Here is a 14,838-nt window from a genome sequence, read left to right on the forward strand (position 1 = left end):
AACGTGTTGTTAACCTCTTCTTTTCATCATTTTCCACAGTTTTCAATCTTCGTAATAGTGTTTTAAGAAAGTGTTTAGTTGTCTTACCAGATTTTTTTCCCTGTATAATATTGTGTGCATCATCCAATTTCTTGTTTTCACTCTTCTTTAAGTAGTCTGGTTTTTATGTTCTCTTCTATTTTCATGTTTCTTGCCATCTTCAATTACTCATTTTAAATTAATTACATATTACTATTTATAATAATCGATATGCAGGTACTTTCAACTGCATTGTCATTGTCTCCATTACAAATAAATATGTTGGCTATCTTCGTATGCATATTAGGAAAGATGTAAATGGTTGAAACTCTGACAGAAAACTTTTTATAAAGTACTGTAGCCTTTCATTTTCTACATTTGTGTACTAGAATATGTATGTGTTAAATTTTGCTCATTATACAGGGCAGACACATTTTTAACTCTGTATTCTTGTGCCTATGTGATACCTACCTAGGTAAAGGATCTTGGCTTTGATGACTGAATGCTATAGTAGGACTGACAACATTTGTTTAGCTGTGTGATAACCTACATAGTTTTTGAGTTAGGGTCATCAGCTGCACAACACACATCAGAATACATGTAGAAGTAGAGACATGCCTCAGACATGATAGCAAGCAGATATTCAAAATTCACAGAGTAGGCTTTCTGTTTAGAGCTGACACCTCAATATATACAACCTACTTCAAGTGTACCTTTAAAGAGACTCATATGGACTCATATGGACTAGGAGTCCAGTACCGCTGATGCTGCTGCCGCCCACCCGCTTCTTTGGGGACTACATCTCCACCTACCAAAGCGCTAGGAGGCACCTATGAGATTTCCTGTACCGGGAGGCACTTAAAATCAGTCCTGGACTCCCGCAGAGTCCAATACCACTGTTGCTGCTGCCGCCCGCCCGCTTCTTTGGGGCCTGCACCCCCCACCTACCAAAGCACCAGGAGACACCAATGAGATTTCTCGCACCGGGAGGCCCTTAAAATCAGTCCTGGGCTCCCGCAGTGCCGGAGTTCAATAGCACTGTTGCTGCTGCTGCCCACCCACTTTTTTGGGGACTACAGGAGGCGCCAACGTGATTTCCTGCCTAGAAACTAGGCATCCATTATTTCACATCTAGCTTCCGCAATAGGGGCTTTAACTCAAGACATTCAAAATGCAGAGGACCATCTGGGCTTGGGAACTGATCAACCAGGGATGACTGTTCCCCTAGTTACTCCCCCCGGTATGTAACCCTTAATGAGACTCTAGCCATCCCTAGTATGCAGGGAGTTATGAGAGAGGGCCCTTTGATTTCTGGCAGGGGGCCTCAGTCTGCAGATGGAGAGACTATGGGAAAGGATGCACCCACACAGAAGCCTCTACCCTCAGTAAAAAAAAGGGGAAAAGGAGAGTCACTAAACCTGGCCTGGTTCCAGCTGAACACACCATAAAGTATGATGGTAGATCAGATCGAAGCCTTGATTCACTCAACCACACAGCTGTTAGACAAGCCATAGAGGACCTACTTAATTCGCACCTGGAGCTACTTTTTACTACTGCTATCAAAGACATTTCCAATTTTTTTTTAAAATATTGGTACACGGAGTAGTGGGGGAATTAGAAATTTCCTGCGCCGGGAAGCACTTAAAATCAGTCCTGGGCTCCCGCAGTGCCGGAGTTCAATAGCACTGTTGCTGCTGCTGCCCACCCACTTTTTTGGGGACTCCATCCCCCACCTACCAAAGTGCCAGGAGGAGCCAACGTGATTTCCTGCCTAGAAACTATGCATCCATTATTTCAAATCTAACTTCCGCAATAGGGGCTTTAACTCAAGACATTCAAAATGCTGAGGACCATATGGGCTTGGGAACTGATCAATCAGGGTTGAGTGTTCCCCTAGTTATTCCCCCCCCGGTATTTAACCCTTAATGAGACTCTAGCCATCCCTAGTATGCAGGGAGTTCTGAGAGAGGGCCCTTTGATTTCTGGCAGACGGCCTCAGTCTGCAGATGGAGAGACTATGGGAAAGGATGCAACCCCGCAGAAGCCTCTACCCTCAGTAAAAAAAGGGGAAAAGGAGAGTCACTAAACCTGGCCTGGTTCCAGCTGAACACACCATAAATTAAGATGGTAGATCAGATCGAAGCCTTGATTCACTCATCCACACAGCTGTTAGACAAGCCATGGAGGACGTACTTAATTCGCACCTGGAGCAACTTTTTTCTACTGCGATCAAAGACATTTCCAATCTTTTTTAAAATATTGGTACACAGAGTAGTGGGGGAATTAGAGCATCGAGAGACTCAGTTAATGGACTTGAATAATAAAGGTGTGTTGAATGATAGATGTGTTTTATTTATTCCTCAAACCCAGACTGCAGACAAAAAGGAAGGGGGGGGCTTCAAGCCACAAAATTGGACCCCGGCACAGACTAGCCTAGGTGACATAGATGGCGCCAAGCCAGTAGCGACTTTGGGGTGTTATTAAGTGGGCAAGCACTGCAAACATGTTGAGATAATCCCAGTCGCTAATCAACAATTTGTAGGACAGGTTAAGACCCCCATAAACAGATCGGATAATAGGGTTATAAATAGTTGCAGACTTAATGTGCCACCAGATGCTACTCCATTAGTTACAATTCTTACAGGTGTTTCTCCGCTTAAAGAGAATTGTTTGGAATCCACCCAGGAACTCTTACTTAAAACCAAATGTTGGTGAAAACAGCATTCAAGTAATGGGGGGCAGGCTTCCTCTCACATCATAATGGCGAGATGAGTCGGCTGGGTTGGCTATAGGTAGGCTGTGGGGTTTTAGGTTTAAACCTATAATAACTGATAAAACCCCACTGAAAGAAAAATAGCCCTCCCCGGTGAAAACATATAAACACTGAAAAAACACCTGCACAACCACAAACTAAATGCCATTCAAAGAAAGGAAAAAGAAAGTAAAAGTGAAAGAGTCATTTTGTTCTTACTGAAGGGGTCAATAAAATGTAACTTTGTTATACAAGCTAGCAGTAAGAAAGACTGGCTAACATTATTCTGCTTGAGTTTTGTTCTTTAGGGATGCCACTAAAATATTGTTTCTTCTTCCTTTTACTTTTTTCAGTTTTATGGCCTTTTGTCTAAATATGCAGGGTTTAGTTTCACGTTTTAGGTTTAGTTTAATTATTTTATAAACTGTAGAGAATCAGGACATATCAAACTCACATTTGATATTTTGGCTGCATTTGATTCTTTCACTGATAGGTAAAATGGCTAGTTTCATAAAAATCTTTCCTAATATGTGTCATCACATTTGCCCACAGAGAATGGGCAAAAACCCTTAATACATCAGACCATAGTTTCTAGTGGGTCAGTATTGATAGTAGGTGAATTGCCAACACCTCAGGCTTTAATACATTAAATCTAAGGTATAGTGACAAGTATATATATCAGCAAGCATCTGGGATAGTGGTGAAAACGTGACACCAGACTTTTGGAAAACATGGAACGCAGTGTCACTTGGTATGCTCTGCAAAAAAGGTTCTTTCCAAGTTCAACAAAGATTGGAGTGATATTGTTTGTATTTGTAGTGATTCAGCTACGTATATACAAAATTTGTGTGATGACCTGTTAAAATTGATACCCGAGCTGTAGTGATTCCCTGTAGGAGATCCTTGCCACTTGTTAGATGGTATGCTGAAAGCATCTTTACAATCTTCAGAGTTAATGAGGGATGCTATTGACTTTTTAGTCCATTCTGGTGCACTGCTTTCTTATGCCCAGGAACTAAAACGCAAATATTTATCATTTTGTGCTTTCTGTAGCATCAAAGAAAGAGTTATCCAAACTGTGCCCCTTAGCTGACGGTTCTCAGCCCAAGGGGCTATGAATGCTGAGAGGGCCGTCTCACAGAAGTTTACATGGGAAGGAAAGCGTGAGTGCACATGACCAAAGACTCACTGAAGAAGTATTGTATGGTGTACTACAATAAGATTAATTTGCAAAAATCTCCTTGGACCTCATATACACTATACGTACACTGTCTATATACCATGTTCTTTCAGTGCAGAAAGCAAGCAATGATAAAAGCAAAACGTTCCATAAACACCGGAAAAACACTTTTTCTGTTGTTTTTAGTGGCGTGAAAATGTGTAACCACTGATAACAACTGTTTTTTAAGATATTGAAAACACTGAAAAAACCCCACCAGAATTTACCAAAAATAGAAACTGAAAACAGGACAGCCTAGCTATAGGCCAAGACAGGCAGAGGGAGAGTGTATTGTCATATATTTTGACCAGGTAGGAATAGCGGGGAAGCTCTTTCAGGAGGGCATCAATGAGGGCCCGGGGGCATTAGGGTCTCACCCCTGGAGTTCTTTTAACCACCAACTGAGGACTCCAGTTACCCTGTAGGAGTGAGCAGTGGTATTGTGTACCTGCAAATAGTAGGGAATGCTCATTGCCCAGATCAAGTTCTAGGGATGTCCAACATTTTAACATTCACCCATATAGGGCCGCCGACCCCACCCACACTGCCAATAAAGCCTTTAGGGGAGGATAGAAGGGAAAGCAGTCTAGTGTCTGCAAATAGATTACTACAAATTAAGCCACCTGGACAAAAACGATTGACTGGAGCCTCCTCTCCTACAGCAGAATCATAGCACTGATAGAACAAGGGGTCTTGGGACTAGTGAGGGTAACAACTTAAACTGTAAGATTATTAGCTGGAATATAGCAGGGCTAAGAAGAAAAAGAGATGATCTCAGGTGGATTGATCTTTTAAGAGATTATGATATTGTGGGCTTACAAAAGACAAGGGATAGGGAAAATTATTTTTGGCTGGATGGGTCCTATGGTGAGCTCGCATAACCCTCTCCAGCAGGTAGACCAAAGGGATGTTTTTTAGCATTAATGTCACTCAAATTGCTAGGAACCCATTGTATTGTGAATGCTGGATCTTGTAATTGCCTAGCGATAGAAATTACCTCTACTAATTCAACAAAATTGTCGATTGTCTTCTTTTGTAACTCTTCTGAGAGTAATTTTTTAAATGAACAGTTATGTAATTTGAAATGTTTTTTAGAGGCCTATGGAATGAAGCAAACCACTTCTTTTTCTATTTTAATCTTGGGCGATTTTAATATTCATTTATGTATTATGAAGTGTTATATTGCAGGTTTCCTAGGGCCGGCAAATTCTTTTAATTCCCATATTGAGTATACACCGCAAGGGGAATGTCTGGAGGATCTTTTGGCTGCAGTAGACCTCATCCAACCCAGCACAAATACTAGTGAGGTGAGGATTCCTACTTTTAAGGCAAGATGACAGGACTTTATAATAGATTATATATTTATCGCCGCTGTACTTTCATCTCAGATGGTTTCTTATAACTCACAGTGGTCTCATTCTAGTGACCACAATCCCGTCCATCTTGTGCTAGGCGGGGGTACTGGCTTAAAGGGCAAACAATGAAAACCATATATTGACTCCTGATTAAAACCTTTTGACCAGGGATGTAGGTTATAATGGACTAAAGTAATTCCAAACCTTTTCCTCGAGGACCTTTGGCTGAGTGCTGAAGAGAACGTCGGTACCTGTCTTGACCCAACAAAATTGGGGGCTGAGGTACTCCCAGCATACGCAGGAATCTGTGTCCAGGTAACCAAAGGCCTCACCCTGCCTAGTAGAAGACGCAAAGAAACAGTTGAGAGATGGTTTGACACAATTTGTTCTGAAGCACTTTGAAAGCTTGTTACTGCCTTGAAACAGGTCCCACGAGATAAAACTTACATAGCCACTCTAAGAAAGTCATATAAGTGTGCTTTAAATACTCGTACAAATGAAATAAAAGAGGAAGGATAGAATGGCATACTAACAGTAAAGGTCCTTAAGGATAGCTCCAGATGTTGGGCTATAGTAAATAAACCCATCTTTTCTGGAGCCGACAACTCTCCCCTAGAATGTAATATCACAGAAGCACAATGGAACTCCTATTTTAAATCCATATATTAGGGCCGAGCTGCACTGGGATCCCCTGCTCCCCTAGACCATGAATTGAGCTCCTTTGTATTGCTTTTTAATGAAGGAGAAGTTGAGCTAGCAATCAAGCAAATGACTAGCAATAAGGCCCCAGGCCTGGATGGTGTCCCGGCTGATTTGTACAAACAGAATCCTATCTTTTGGGCAAAAGTTTTAACTAAAGTTTTTAATGTGGCTAGTCAGCAGGTATTTCCGATGTCTTTGTCCCACTCCACCACTATTCTGGTTTCAAAAATGGCCAGAGAGGTGACCCAAGCTGCTATAGGCCTAAATCCCTTATTGACTCAGTGCTAAATGTGCCAGGGAGAGTGATTTCAAGCAAATGTTTGGATTGGCTAAATGACAGGGCTGTATAAACAAATCTCCAATATAGTTTTGGAAAAGGTAGGAGCACACTAGACCAGTGTTTACATTTGCAGTTATTAGCTAGGAAATGCACAGTGGCCAAGGCTGGGACATTACAGTTGGCTTTTATGGATCTATCCTTGGCATTCAATCTAGTAAATAGATCGAAGCAATGACCAATACTGATTGAAATGGGTGTGGATCACTGCTTAGTTTATTTCTTGACTGACCTACCCAGGGATCTTTTTGTGAGTGTGAGAGTTAGACAAGATGGCAAATGCACAAAGCACTTTAGCATTGGTAGAGGTGTCAGACCAGGCTGCATTTCAGCTCCCCTGCTTTTCACCCTATATAGAAAGAATCTAGGCACCTCCCTATTCTCTGCCAGCCCAGTTGGGGACAGGGCTATCCCCGCCCTCCTTTACACAGATGATGCAGTATTGTTGGCTCGCACAGCTGTAGGGCTCCATAGGCTTCTGGAGGCCTTAATGCAATCTTTGAATTTAATTGTAAACATAGCCAAATCACACACAATGATTATGGGCCAGAGACCAAAAAAGGCTTAAAACCTTTTATTGTGAAGGCACAGAGCCGTCTAGGGTGACCTCTTTTACCTACTTGGGGGTATTTTTTGATGAGAGCGGTATGTGGGTACTGCAACAGAAAGCAAGGAAATATGCAAGATCTACAGCAGCCGTCCATGGTTTTGCATACCCACTTGTGACCAAGCCAATGGAAGCCATGCCTAATATTAACAGGTCTAAATGCATTGCCATTGAGAGGTGTGGGTCTGCAATATGGGGATACCAATAGGTGGAGGGGCTTCAGATAGTTGAATATACATTTTTAAGGTCTCTGTTGTTGGTCCCTCAATCTACCCCCACCTATGTCATACACCAATAATCACTAAAAACAAACAGGTCCCCAAAATCTGGCTAATTATTGTGGTGTATATAATAAACAAAAGTGCTTGCAACCGTTTAAAGCTTGAAACAAAAGAACCACTTGTGCCACAGATATCAGTATACAATCATAAAAATACTAAAAAAAACTATTTATAAAAGTACATGATTTATTAAGTGCAAAACATTATTTTGTACAATTTTTTTTTAAAACAACATCATTATCTTGATCATATTAAAAAGGAAAACAAGTTGTCGACGCAGCGTTTCGGTTTGTAAAATTTACACCTTCTTCAGGACAGTTTTTCTCCAATGAATTATATTGTACCCAAGACACCTCGGTATCTTGACGCTCACACTTCCAGTTTTGAGGTCGTGGAGTCTATTTCATCAATTATGCATGATCAATATCCTTATTAAAAAATTCCTCGTGGTATTCAAATTTGTGTAGTGTATATATGTACACTGGCGCCACCGTTGTCTGTATTTGATAGACGGTACGTTAAAATGTCATTTCTAACGGCTGGGGTTTCATACGTGATTGCATAAGATCATATCCCGATATTCTAGGTGATGTCTTTTAGTAGTGGCGTTTCAATTTACCATCTAAAAGTGAGAAAGAGGGCATGGCCAAGATGGCGGAGTGAGCGGACGTGTATCGCCACTGCTCCTGCCAACGGCCTTGTTTCAGCACCGGTTCCGACGCCTCCGTGCCCGCAGTGTGGGGCTCTGGACTGTCGGAACCGACTACTCAGCAGGGCGGACCCGGAGTTCTTGGCGGAAGCGCAGCACGCAACGGTGTGGGTCGCCTACGGGCCCGAAGGCGCGAGGCGCCCATCCCCCCTCTGATCCGAAGACGAGGCCGACCTCGGTGGAAGACGCGACCGAGCGGGGAGCCCCCTGCCTTGGTGATTCGGTGCAGCCTGAGGCGCGCAACAGCAGCAATCGCTAAGGGGCGGAACTGAGGCTCGCGGCAACTGCGGAGGCGTTCGGACAGACGGCGGCGCTGGGCTGTCGGCCCGGTAGGCGGCGGAGCTGTGAAGAGAAGCCGCGGGGCCCGGAGGTCGGAAGAGGCGTGCAGCAGGAAAGGCGGCCGGAGGCGAGATCCAAGCCCGGGTGCCGCGAGCGGTGAGGCGGTGAGTCCCGAGCCACAGCAGCGAATGGGGACCAAAGGGCAGAGGGACCCCCTCGTTGGGCATACCGGCCCGGGGGTAGCTGGGGCGCCCAGATAGAGACATCCCTGACCAAAGCCCAGCTGTCTGTGTGGGGCCTTCAGCGGTCGGCAGCGAGTGGGGGCACAAAGCTGGTTTCACCAGGGGCATATTAACTCTCTTCCCGACGGGAGCCTGCCACCCCAGCATGGCAGCAGGAAGTGTCTCAGGCATCCAAAATAAGAGTGCTATAGCGTGAAGGGGTTTCCCACGGACGCTAGGAGAAGTAACGGCTGGGAACATAAGGGAAGGTGAGACTCATCTATGCGGAACAGAGGGAGTGGTCCAAAGCAGGGCCTGAGTGAGCGCGAAACTGCGAGCGACCGCGCACAGAGCGAGCCAAAAAGGGAGGCTCGTGCTAGGGGGACCGGAAGGAGCACGCCGGCCCCGTGGAGACCCAGCACCAGTCCGGCACCACGGTGAAGGACATAACATACCGGGATAGCAAACGGAGACCGGAACGCCTGGTGGTACGAGCGCCAGAGAAGCGGGATGTCGACGGCCAGGCCTCCTCGAGGCAAATCGGTGAAAGAACTGTTCGCTAAAACACAGACCCCCCCCACAGAAGGACGCAGTAGCCCCGACACCGAAGAAGATGGATCAGGCCTCCGACAGCGGGACGGAACCCATCATGAAGGCCTTTCTCGAGTCCCTCTTTGCGTCCCTGCGGGATGATATCCAGACATTTAAGACTGAGTTCACCAGCAAAATCCGGGAGGTACGGCGCGAGATGGATGGCATAGGGGAAAGGGTGGCAGACCTAGAAACCAAAAGTGACGACAGGGACACGGAACTCGCGGCCCAGCAGCAGGAGATCATCCAGCTACACGACCAGCAGATGGACCTACAGCTCCACCTGGAAGATTTAGAAAATCGCTCTAGACGCCATAACATTCGCATTCGCAACGTGGCTACGTCCGATGCCACCCAAGATGCGTTTTGCTACGCTAGAGAGCTTTTCAACCACGTGCTGGGGCGGCCATTGGACTCTCCTCTACAGCTAGATAGAGCTCACAGGGCTGGACCACCCCGCGTGGCGACGGCCCCCCCTCCGGACATTTTGGTATGCGTTCAAGACTATCGTACCAAAGAGGAGATACTACAGAAAGCACGCCAGAAACACCCAATAGCATTCCAAGGCACATCCCCACTGCTATTCCAGGATCTGGCAGCGCTCACGCTACACAAGCGCCGGCTCTTCAAACCAGTCACGACTCATCTGCAGCAGAACAACATTCCATACAGCTGGGGTCACCCCTTCCGCCTCATTTTCAGACTGGAGAATAAACAATACCAGCTCCGTTTGGTAGCGGAGGCCTACACGCTGTTAGGGATAGAGAAGCCCGAGGACGGCGCCGAGGCCCAGGGATCCGCGCCAGAGACAGGTGAGTGAAAACCACAGTGGAGCCAACAGCGGAGACGGAAACGAGTTAAGAAGTCACCGGCGACGGAGATTGCAGCAGGACAGCGCACCGCAGTGGATGCAGTGGCCACGGATAACGGCACCGGTTCCACAGGATGAGAGACTCGATGATGCCTATTGACCCGGATGTCCGTTTTGGCCACATAGCCGTTGGCGGGAGTGCGCTCCCGAACAGACTAGTAAGACTACCTTACAATTACCTTTTTTCCTTTTCATCCTTGGATGAGAGACAATGACAATTTGCAGTTGTTGGGGGTGGGGGAGTTGGGGTTGGGGAGGGAAACTGGTCCATGGTTCGAATACTGGTAGAGATTCGGCAGTGTCTCTGGCTTCAAAGTCAATATGACCAAGTCGGTGGCCCTCGATTTATCCCTGAATCCCACTACACGCACTCACCTTCAGGCACTGTTCCCCATACTGTGGACGACGGACACGGTCCCATACTTGGGGATTCAATTGGCACCCTCTCTTCAGACCTCGGTAGACCTCAACTACACTAAGCTGCGACAGAAAATCAGAAACGAGTTGGGCCAATGGAAATATTATCCACTGTCTTGGCTGGGTAGAGTGGTGGCTGTTAAGATGACGATTCTTCCTCAAGTCTTATACCTCTTCCGAATGATCCCTCTTGCACCACCTCGAGGCTGGATAAAACAGACGCAGTCAGACTTGTCACAATTCATATGGAACGGGCGGAAACCCCACCTGAAGCGCCAGATCGCCATGCTGGCACCGGAACAAGGCGGAATCGGGATACCAGACTTAGAGACGTATTTTCAAGCATCCCAGCTCCGTTTTCTAGTGGAATGGGTCAGATGGGAATCTGGGAAACACTGGTTGTTTCAGGACCAGGCTGTTGCGGGACGCACTCTGCAGGAAATCCCCTTTATGAGACGAGAACACAGGCCTCCCAATCTCTACGCATCCCTCATCACGCAGGTACCCCTGGAGATTTGGGACCGAGTGGGGGTTAGTGAGGAACTCACCACCCACCCTTCCCCCCTTACGCCCATCATAGGGAATCTGGAATTCTACCCGGGGATGGATTAGAAGTGTTTTGCGCGCTGGAGGCCTGCCGGTTGTCGGGCTCTCCATCACGTCTACGACTCAGAAGGGGGGATTCCCTTCCAGCAATTTCGGCGGGAATTTGGCCTACCAGAGACGGAAAAGCTCCGTTACTTCCAGGTTAGGCATTGGGCGCTCAACACCACAGTAAGGTCGGAAGCGGACAGACACCTGACCAAATTCGAACACTGGCTGATCTCCCGCACCAACGACAAACAACTGATCTCAGACCTCTACAAGATGCTCATGCAGAAACACAAACACACGTATAATGCAGGCAGGGTGCGCTGGGAGCGGGAGCTGGGGAGAAACCTGACACACAAGGAGTGGGAGGTAGTCTACTATAGAGCGCGACACTCTGCCTACCACATGGGACTTACAGATACACTCACGAAAATCGCGTCCTACTGGTATTACACCCCGAACGCCTGTACGAAATGGATAGCAAACAAGATCCTCGGTGCTGGCGCGGCTGCGGTCGGATTGGCACGTTAGTGCATGTACTTTGGGACTGCCCACTTTTACAGGAATACTGGAGCCAGATATTAGGGGAGGTAGACAAACACTTTGAAACAGACATCCCACGCTTCCCCGCTTATGTGCTCCTGGGGTTGCCTAATGCACTGAACTATCCACTGAGATCACGGAGAGGACGACTGATAGCGATCGCACTGGGGTCAGCGGTGCAGAACATAGTGGCGCACTGGCGATCTAAACATGTCCCCACATATCTGGATGGTTCTGGGCATGGAGAAACTGTCATTATCTAGGGCGGGGGAGGGAGCGCGTTATGCGGAATTGTGGAAGCCATTCTTGTCCTTGCTGGCGTCTGAGTTCACGGAGGTGACCTGTCCTAAGTACATTCGGCTGTTGTGACTGGCAGACACCGGAACAGAGCCAAAATCACAGTGACCTGCCAGTGAAGTTTTTGTAGGCCCTATACAGAGGCACAAGCGGACCATGGACCACAGGGAGGGGGGGTGGAAGGAGTTTGGGGAGGGGGTGAAGATGGGAGGGAGGACAGGGGATCGGGGCATGGGAGAAGTTGAGACTGTCTACGATAGGGGCCTTTCTTCTTTTCCCTTTCTGTTCTGTTATCGTTTGGTTATTGAACTCTTAGGATGGGGGTCTTCAGTTGGCTGATAAGCCGTAGAAGCACATGACAGCGTTTGAAGAGGGAATGCTGGACATTCCGCAGCAGTAACGTAGATGTCAGGGCTACAGGCCTTTCAGCGGAAGGGGGGGGTAGCAAGACCTCAGGGAAGCGCTCCATCCACATTATGTTTATGACGCGGCCGGCCCTGATTGGGTTGTAGGCGGCTTGCTGTGTATAAGTCTGCTTGCTCATAAGGTGATCAGGTTTTGTGTCTTCCTCAACACTGCTTGGCGGGTCTGTTCCTAGACGGATCTGCCACTTTTAAGTGTCAATTTTGTATTGCCACCTGTTGTACCCTCAATAAACATATGTAATAATAAAAGCGAGAAAGCAGCCTCCCTGCTCCGAGTGTCCAGGTTTCATCAATGTTAATTCACCAATAATCAGGCATTGGCTATGTCTCTGACCTAATAGTGTTGGATCAGTGGTATGTTGGCTAACGATCTGTACTAATCCAGAATTGGCGATGAACCAAGAGCTTGCCAGGGACTGTGTCTCTATGGAGAGGGCAAGCAGTATTCTGTGGTTACAATTTGTCAAGTCAATCTTAAACAAACTAGAGTGCCCCAAACTGTTTGATTCCCTGGATAAAACAAGGAGAGAGGGCCTGGTATGGGATAAAACTCATGTTTTAAACTTGTCATTTTTAGAGAGAGAGGCGACTAAGATAATGAAACCTACTGTGAAAGCATACCTCCTGCTAAAATCTTCCACACAGACAGAACCGTATTTGACATTTGTTACCAGGCCTTTCCATCAATTTCTTTTAATTACATTTCATTTTAATCTTATTCACTGTTTACTAGCAGACTTGCAGGGTTGGAGTCGGGTGAACGACTTAGGCCCATGTACATATGATAATTTCTCGACCCAGGATACCATGCCTTTTATAATGCTTTCTGATCATTTTAGCGTTATGCGTAGACAGTTTTTAATCCTTAATTTAAAGGGAAAAGGCTTTATGCAAGTTAGACCTGCGTTATTATATTTGCAGATACTGAATGATCCGTAGGAGACTTTTGATATTGCGAGTTTCTTAGTGGCTGCTGTGAGGCATAGGAAAAGACGATACTCTATGACATGTAACCCGGTCGTTCCTACATGACCAAATGACTTATGTTTTACTGTTTGCTCTTCCATTTGAGAAGTCTCAGCTAAATAAGATGTATCCTGGATTGTCTGCTGCTATATATGAATTATTGGTACTTTGTTTTATTTGTATATCTAAGAACTTTGGTGATGAAATGTTTTATGTCGCCCAAGCTTACTCATGAACTCTATTTTAATCGTATTATTGTTGTGATAAATGTTGAGCGTTGTGTATTTTTCTAGTTTTTATTAACCGAATAAAGTGGTTTTGATTGATTGATTAATTGACTAGGAAATAGATTAATACATCCACCAACATGTTTTAAACCAACGGACTTATTCAGCTACAGGCATGTTGATAGTTGCCACACATTCCTTCAAAATGCTTTCAGTATGGATTGTAGGACACTGCTGTATTTTCCGGGCAAACGGTAGGTATGCAGAAGACTGAGGCATTATGCATAATGTGAATATTAACAGAAAGGATTAAAGTGGCACCAATTGCTGAATTTGGTTAAAACATTTTTGCATTCCAACCCCCTGACATCATCATTGCGCACTGTGGAGGCAATGACCTAGGCACACTGACTGGGGTAGGATTGGAAATCCTAATAAAGGATACCACATTTCACTTTTCAATAATATATTTTAATCTGTATATTTTAATGTAATTTCGAACTCTGTCACTCTCACTAGCTCCATAATACCTCTGGAATTGTATAATATTGAATTATTTATTTAAGGTCGATCCGTGACTCCACCACAACATTGCAATGAGGGGTGGCCGTGCTGAGAGCTACATTAGGGTCTGGATTCCTACCATGTGAGAAATAAAACATATATAATTCTCTAGGCCGATTTGAGCCCAAGGGACCTCATCCACTAATTTCTGGCAAATTTAAAAAAGTTTGTATTAAGGGAGGGTGGCCGAGCGGCTCCCCCACCTCCAGGCCATTTTCATCTCAGGGACGCCATCACCTGGGGCATAGCTTACTCCTTTGGGACTATGGTTGGAGCCTCAAAGTCCCGAAGCTCCCAGTGGGCACCCTCCTCCTGCGTGAGCCAGCACTGCTTTCTCCTCCCAGGAGATGCTGACATGCAGCTTCTTTGGGGTAAAAAGCAAAGTATTCCACTTCGAGCAAGCGAGAACAAAATGCTCTCACTTGTTCAAATTGGAGCACTTGTTTGCTATAGAATGGCGGGAGCAATACTCCTGCCATCCCAGAGCAAACTGCAATGTCACTTAGGTGAGCCCCCCGGAAATTGCTGGAGCTGACCATGGGGGTGGTGGACTCCACGGCCACATGCCCCCCTCCTATTTGCAAAATAACCTTGGGGACCACCCCTCATACGTTATTTTTAGGTAAAGCCCTCGAGAGGAGGCAGTCCCCTGGGCTACGTGGGGGGAATGGAGCCCCCATGCATCATTATAAACATAGCCCCCCGGAGGTGGCAGTTCTCTGGGCTGTGGCTTGGCCCATGTGGCCCCCTGCATTCTACATAATTAGCTCCAGGGAGGTGGTGATCGCCGGGGCTGAGGGTGCCCACGCTGGCCCCTGTATCACTATTTTTTATTGCATGCAGTACAAGGCACACTCGGGTATTAA

This window comes from Lissotriton helveticus, chromosome 1_2 (genome assembly GCF_964261635.1).
Source record: "Lissotriton helveticus chromosome 1_2, aLisHel1.1, whole genome shotgun sequence".
NCBI classification, from domain to species: domain Eukaryota; kingdom Metazoa; phylum Chordata; class Amphibia; order Caudata; family Salamandridae; genus Lissotriton; species Lissotriton helveticus.